General features: G+C 39.4%; 1 long non-coding RNA gene across 1 annotated transcript; it reads left to right on the top strand.

Moving 5' to 3' along the window:
* The first annotated feature begins 1,301 nt into the window (after nucleotides 1-1,301).
* Nucleotides 1,302-2,678, top strand: LOC137167130 (uncharacterized). The gene is made up of 3 exons (XR_010924011.1): nucleotides 1,302-1,340; nucleotides 1,696-1,827; nucleotides 2,326-2,678. It is a non-coding gene; the product is annotated as an uncharacterized lncRNA (long non-coding RNA).
* The last annotated feature ends 4,688 nt before the right edge of the window (nucleotides 2,679-7,366 follow it).

The raw sequence follows: 7,366 nt of genomic DNA, 5'->3' as shown, positions 1-7,366 counted from the left end.
TGACTTCTTGTTCTACCTTCAGTGGCACGGAGAGCAATTGATCACTGTCCTCTTGATAACAGTCCTTAACATATTTGAAGACTGTTATGAGGTTCCCAACTCAGCCTTCTATGTCAGAAGTCTTACTAAAAATCAAGATATCACATCTATGGCTTCCCTTCTATCCACTCGGTCAGTAATCCTGTCAAATATGGAAATTAGGTTGGTTTGGCATGATCTGGTTCTTGCCAAATCCATGCTGACTATTCCTTATAATCCTAGTATTTTCCAAGTGCTTACAAGTCGATTGTTTAATAATTTGATCCAGTATCTTTCCAGGTATTGAAGTTTGGCTGATTAGTTTATAACTTCCCATGTAATCTTTGTTCTCTCTTTTTACAGATAGGTATGATATTTGCTCTTCTCCAGTCCAGAATTTATCCGAGAACTTCTAATGGTTCTGAGATTGTCTCAACTAGTTCCTAGGATGAATTTCATCGGGCCCTGCCAACTTTAACTTATCTTTCCTAATTTTGGCTTGCATTCCTTCCCTCTTGTTAATATTATATTGAGTATTTGGTCACTGTTAACCTTTTTAGTGAACACTAAAACAAAATAGGCATTAAACATCTTAGGTTTCTTGATGTCATCAAGAGAGTTAATAGTTCTCCCCTAGTAGAGGACCTACCTTTTCCTTCATCTTTCTCTTGCTCCTAATGTACTTAAAGAACTTCTTCTTTGTACCTTAGCCTTTCTGATTTTGTTCCATGCTTGTGCTATTCTTTTGTACTCATCCTTAGCAATTTGTCCATGGTTCCAGTTGTTGTAGGATTTCTCTTGGATTTTCAGGTCATTAAAGAGCTCCTGATGGAGCCATATTGGTCTCTTGCTATTCTTCCTCTGCCCTTTACATCGGGATACTTTGCAGTTGTAATTTACAGAGTTATGCAGACTTCCTGTATACATGCCTCATACGTCTGCCCTGTGTCAACATCTAACCAGGAGCTATGCCTTTCAAAACAATGGGAATAACTTCAGGTTTTGCCAGAGATGGTGGAAGAACCTAGAATTCTCACCTCACTTTGAAAAGTGTACACATGCTTGTTGTATAGCCAGACTCACTCCCATTGGATTGACTTCACTAATAACAGCCTCTGTGTTCCAGATGCTAGTTCTCTTTGCCCAGAAAGCCACCATCATTTCTCTTCTAGCTAGGATATGGATAATGAGCTGCACCTGTTACAGTGAGTCAGCGGGAATCAGTCAGCAATTGAAGGGGTGAGAAGAGGCCTTCCACTCTGTCAGAATGTCTGTTCGAGAGCATTGTTCTGCGGACAGCTGAGCTGGCTGCTGACCTCCAGGTTCTGTTGCCCTTTGTAATGTGAATGTGTGATCACCCGGGCTGTATTTTGTTATACTAACCTTTGGGTAAAATGCTGCAGTAGTTATATTAATGTTGAAAGCAAAGGAAATCCATAGAAAATCATGTAAGGTCATAGATATATTTGGTAGTAAACTAAGTAACTTCATTTTGCTAAATTTTTAACCCAAAGCCAATGGTTTGAAAAGACCAATTTTTTCTTTTCAAAACTGAAACACATCAAAGCAAGTCCAGAAAGAAAATCAAAAAGAATTAGTTACATTCTGCTTAAAAGCTGTCGTTTAGTTGTTTGGAATTAATATAATGCATATTCTTTGATTTCTTGTTTTCTCAAGACATCTTCATACATTGCTAATGAATGCTCGGTAGAGATACTGTTCACAGGTACAGACATGCAGTGCACTGCGGTTGATGAAAATGCTGAACTGTTAAGTGTGTGTCAAAACTGCATGTGGTCTGCGGCACATGTAAGTTCTAGCAGACTTTTCAAATTCTTTGTTCTCTGTTGCTGACCTAAAAAGGAGTGGGGAGAAGGCAGGCCTTTGTTTTGGATTTCTAGTTTCTTCACTTTGAGGCATTCTATACACAGTATACTGTCAAGATGACTGTTTGTTAATGCTGAAGAAAACATTGGCTCCTCCAAATATTCAGACTGAGAAGTGTAAAGCACTGCATGGTCCACCCCCTAATGTCTGCTTGACAACTGAATGTGGTATTTTATCAGCATACTGCAAGGATCTGTCCAAGTCTGGAGATTCTTTAGTTCATCCAAGATAAAGTAGGAGGATAATCGGAAGAGAAATATCTAAACACTCAGATACTATGATGATGGGGGACACAGAAGTGCCTATATAGCATTTCTAGTATTTAGGTTATGTGAATCCAGATTAACTTTATTAATATTCTGTTCTTGGCAAAGCTCCTGATCTATTGTTTTTTTTTTTCTTTTCTTCTCTCTTTGTCAGAAGCCAATGAATTTCAGGAGGTGATTCTGATGAAACAGTTGCCATACTCCAAAGGGAGCAACAGATGCTGGAACTTGAAAGGCAGTAGGGTCTGGCAGAAGACTGGGAGTCAAGAGATCTGGGTTCTGTTCCAAGCTGTGCTATTGATTCACTCTGTAAACTTAGCTTTAAAAATGAACCTCTGTCTCATTTTTAGGATCAGTAAAATGTGACTGATACTTCACCAGAATTTTAAGGTCCCTGGATGAAAGATACTGGATAAATGCTAATGTTATTGTGATTCTTTTCTTCCTGACAGTTGTCCTGAATAATACGTTCCTTGCAGAGTAAGCAGTAAAGGGGTGATGAAGATTTTAAAGAGATGTTTGCTTTAAAATTGTAGCTGGCGATGTCTGACTTATTGTTAGTTTGCCTTTTCATATGTGAGACTTGTCTTTTAGGCCTATGGTTACAGGATTCCTTGAAGTTTCTGCAGTCAAAGACCACAGCCTATCATGAAGGGTTCCAGCCATGATGTCTCAAAGTTGCTGTCACACTTCAAACAGAGCAGAGCAAGAATATTTAGAACACATGTTAGCAATCCCCCACCTCCGTAGTCTCATCACCCAAAACAGACAGTCCTGTCCTGGCTTCTTCTTTTTACACTTCATAGAGGTCAGGCAGGGTGAATTTTCTCAGCTGGTGAACTACGTAGATGAGTCCAATATTCTTTAGATTGCAACCTGTGTCTGTGTTTTTTTCATGGCTGGTTGATCCAGGGTATGAAGAGGAATATTTGCTGAGACAAATGCCTCTGTCAGATTCATCAGCTCAGTATGGCAATGTTCTTGTTGAACTGCACAGCTCCGAGAGCAGTTCCTGCCTGGTCCATTGCCCATTCACCTCATCTTTTAAAATTTGTTGCAGTTTAGGCTTGTGTGAAGAGATTTCTAAATATTTGCTACAGCTAAACTAACTTTCCTTGAATGGTCTGTGGAAATGTTGCAGCTGGAGCAAAAGTTGTTGCACACACCCCTTTCCACTGCCCCTTTTCTTATGTACAGCCATGAATTCCTCTACAGCCAGCTTGATGACATGATCTAATAGACAGAAATGTTGGGAGAAAAAAGTCAGACCCTCCCTAAGCCAAAAGTTACTGTCCATAACTTCAAAGCTATGTTTTTGCAATGTTACTTTTTCGGTAAACTACATAACAAAGATGAGGCACTAGATACTACCAAATCACACAAAAACTCCATTGAATTCAATGGGGTTTTGCTTCACTAAGACCTGCAGGATTGAGCCAGCACAGTAGAGCCCACTATTAGTGACTTCTGATATAATAAAAATCCATTTAGAATAAAAGTACTCAGATCATGGCAGTCGTTGAAGGTGGGATATTCAAATGAGTTTAGCGGTGAAGGAATGAAATGAGATTTGGTCAGCGGGTAGTTGGAGAGGTAGGTAGGATCCAGCAGCATAGAGAGCCCTGAGGGCAGAATGTCTGCTAGTGGAGAAATTGCAATGGTGAAAAACAGATGGAGTCTCCCTTTTAAACAGTGAGGGGTCTGTAGGTGGACTGTGCAGCTCAGAGAATGGGTGGTGACAGCCGGAGGAGGGGGGTGGACCTAGTGCAGCCCAGGTGTACACTGCTATATCTTCACTGCAGCCTCTAGTGGGTATTGCACCTCCATGTGGAAATTAATGCTGCTCCCATGCCTGAAGTGAAACCCCAATGGAGGGCAAATAGTGGTATTGCTACCTGCTCTCTCTTAGGTGAGTACCCACTGGTGGAGTTGGCCAGGTTGGCAGGAAAGTGTAATTAATAGCTCCCTTAACAGTCAAGATAGAATCGGGTCCTATTTTATTATTGTAGAGTTGCTCATTAGTAATAGACTGCTTGCATATGAAAAAAATAAGTAGCACACAGTCATTACAAACACATATGAGAGAGGTAGGCTCAGGTTTGGGCTTGCCAATCTCAAGTGTTGTATTAACAAGCTTCTAAATTTCATAAATGTTTACTTCTTGACCTACAACATATTTTATTAAGAGATGCCCCCCCCCGCCCCCCCAGAAAAAAGGCAGCAGGCCCCATTGACTGGTCTATTTCACATTCCGTGTGCAATAACAAAGAAGAGAGGCTGCCTATTTTGGCCTAAAAGAACCAAATTCACTAGAGGTGGGGAGGGAAAGGGGCATATTAAGGAATTAAGGTAGCACAATAGATTGCTGTTGGGGAAATCTGTTTTGGCATCTAGAACTGGACAAACAACTCCTTGAATTAGAGACTAGGACGGCAAAGGAGATGATTGAAGAATCTAAATGGTGGTTTTGTCATTCAGATGTTTTGTAAACTGAACAGAACTACAACTGCAAAACAGTCCATTTTTTGGCTGGCATAAGCACATTTGTCCAAGTCCTGGCTGCCTCAGCATGGAGTCAGTCCAGTGATTATCCCTGAGTTTTGTGAGGGTGCCATTTCTAATTACTTACCGTGGATGTGCTGCATACATTGTTAGAGCTAGTAATCTGATTCTGGGCTCTGTTTTCTAATGGGACACAGACAAACAAATATACATAATTGGGGAGAGAGGTTGCTACAGCTTCCAAAACAAGTTCACTGCCACTTCTGCTAAAGCAGCAGCTCTATTGTCTCCTGCCAATAGTGACTCAATTACACTTCCCACAGTTTTAGCGCTCACGCTCTCTCTCTCTTTTTGTGCTCTCATACTCGCAGGGCCAAATCCTGCACATCTTAGTTATGTGAGAAGGCCTACTGATAAGATTCTTTGTGTGAATATGGCAAGCAGGATTAGGGACAGAATACTGTAATAACACCCGATCATTACCAATTATACAAATGAGGTGGGGTTTTTTTAAGTTTAATAATGTTTCAATTAACTGTCATAAACAACCAGTTCCCCCAGAAGATACAGAAACGGACATACTGAGATACGGTATTCATACCACACAATTGTGCTGTATACGTTCAGTAGTGCTTATATAAATCTGTATAACATCAGTCCAGTAATAGCTCCAATAATGTAAAATCTACACAGCTCATTCAGTAGGATCAAATGCATCAAACAAATGAGAGAAACCAGAAATGCAAACACACACACACACATACACTCTCTCTCTTTCTCTACCAATATGTAGTTATCTGTGTATCAGGTATAAGATTGGTCATGTCTTCTGGAGATACCTGCATTCTGGATAACTCCTAAGGGTAGCTACAGAGGATTGAGAGAAAGGTTTGTTCTGCGCAAAGGTCGGAGAGGTGGATGAGGCAGAGTAGAGCAATGTTTTTCCTCGAAGCCAGGTTATTGCAGAGCTTTTTAGCTTCACAGTAGCAAAGCTCTGCTCCAAACTTAGGACTAGTTAAGGCCAGACAGAAGAGAAACAGATAATGGAGCCTGCAGCTCCTGCTAGCAAGGGGAGAAATATGGATTAACTGTCTCTTCCTACGTACCTTCTCCCTGCTCAGTATGTATCTTGCTTCCTCCTGGACCTGCAACATCCCTTATCAGCACCCTGTCCCATCATGAGAGCTCTCTCTACACCTGCAAAGCTTAGATACTCCACCTGCTCAGCATTTGTTTGCCCAGGTATCTGATCCCAGAGGTTCGGGATATCCCTTAAGATCTTCAGGGCTCACCGGTGTGTCCAGACAATCACATTACATGTCAGCTATGGAACACCTCAGAAGCTATGAGAATGTATACCGCCAAGGATCTTCCCCAAACTTACTAAGGGTCTTGGCTTTATAGGCAGAATGATACAATTAATATTCCCAAATTAAAAAAAAAAGGTAAAACACTCAAACATTATCTCAAATAGTTTCCCTGTTTTAAAAAAAAGGCATATGTAAAACATGAGGTGATCTTGCTTAGATTTATTTTTTTAGAAATACAATTTTGTAAGATGGATAATGAATGAACTGGGGTCTTTGCCTTTTCCACTGCAAATCATGCATTAAGGATATTCATGAACTGGCTCTGGTGTATACAGAGCACAGCAAAATGCTAGATGGTTAGGTGTACCTAAGGATGAAGAAAAACATTATTATATTATATTATCTGAAAAACAGCAAGCAGTCAAGATATTAAGATTATGGTACTGCATATGCAAAGTAGACTAAGTGTTTAAGCTTGCTCATAGCACCTTAATTTTGATATTTCCAGATTTGAGTGTTTATAACTGTTTAAAAAAATAAAAATAACAATTAAATTTTTACAGCTTAAACATTGATGGAAAAATAATTTTAGCATATAGATGTCTATAATCATAGGATGTATATTTACAAATGCAGATCCATTTGTATATACATGACAATAACTACATTATTTGGTTTATATTTTCGAACAACTGTGCTGGAATTAATAGGAGAATTAATTTTTTTTTTTTAATTACGAAGTGTTTATTCCCACAAGGCAGCAGACTTTTCACATTTATAAGTGCTTATTACCAGGTTTAACCATGCATCATATGAAAGTTGAGTTATATCCTTCCAGTTATTTAAAATCACCTTGAGATGAATTGCAACTAAAGTTTTGATGAGTTTTTTCCTCATTCAAATTCACAGTCTAGCACGTAACTGCTCCCTAAGACAAGCACTGGAGGGATAAGGGAAATGGGACATTTCAAATGAAAGAAATAAAGGGCTCATTTCTGAATCAAAATTGGATTAACCATGACACATGAAGAAGAATGTAGAGCATAATATGTACATTTGGCAAGAACACATCATCAACATCTGATGAGCTTAAACCTGTGTTATTTCTTAGCTGGATTCCATATGGGTTTATTGATAAGACAAAAACAGGACTAACTGGGGGCCTGATCCAAAGCCCAGTTGAGTCAATGGAAAGACTCCTATTGTGTTCAGTTCAGTTTGAATCAAGCTTTGACAGCAGTTAATAAGAAGTTTATGATAATAGAGAATATACCCACCCAAAGTGTATTATCTATATTGCCATCTAAGGCAAACTCCTAGGCTGTCCTAAGATGCTTTTTATTTCTGGTGTCTTTTTCAGGAATCTATTAGTTCATAGATTTG

Source organism: Emydura macquarii, unplaced genomic scaffold (genome assembly GCF_026122565.2).
Source record: "Emydura macquarii macquarii isolate MOO-44397 ecotype Brisbane River unplaced genomic scaffold, CSIRO-AGI_Emac_v2 contig_2897, whole genome shotgun sequence".
In the NCBI taxonomy this organism is placed as follows: domain Eukaryota; kingdom Metazoa; phylum Chordata; order Testudines; family Chelidae; genus Emydura; species Emydura macquarii.
The sequence above is the reverse complement of the archived record's forward strand: the minus strand, read 5'-3'. Positions and strand labels throughout refer to the sequence as shown.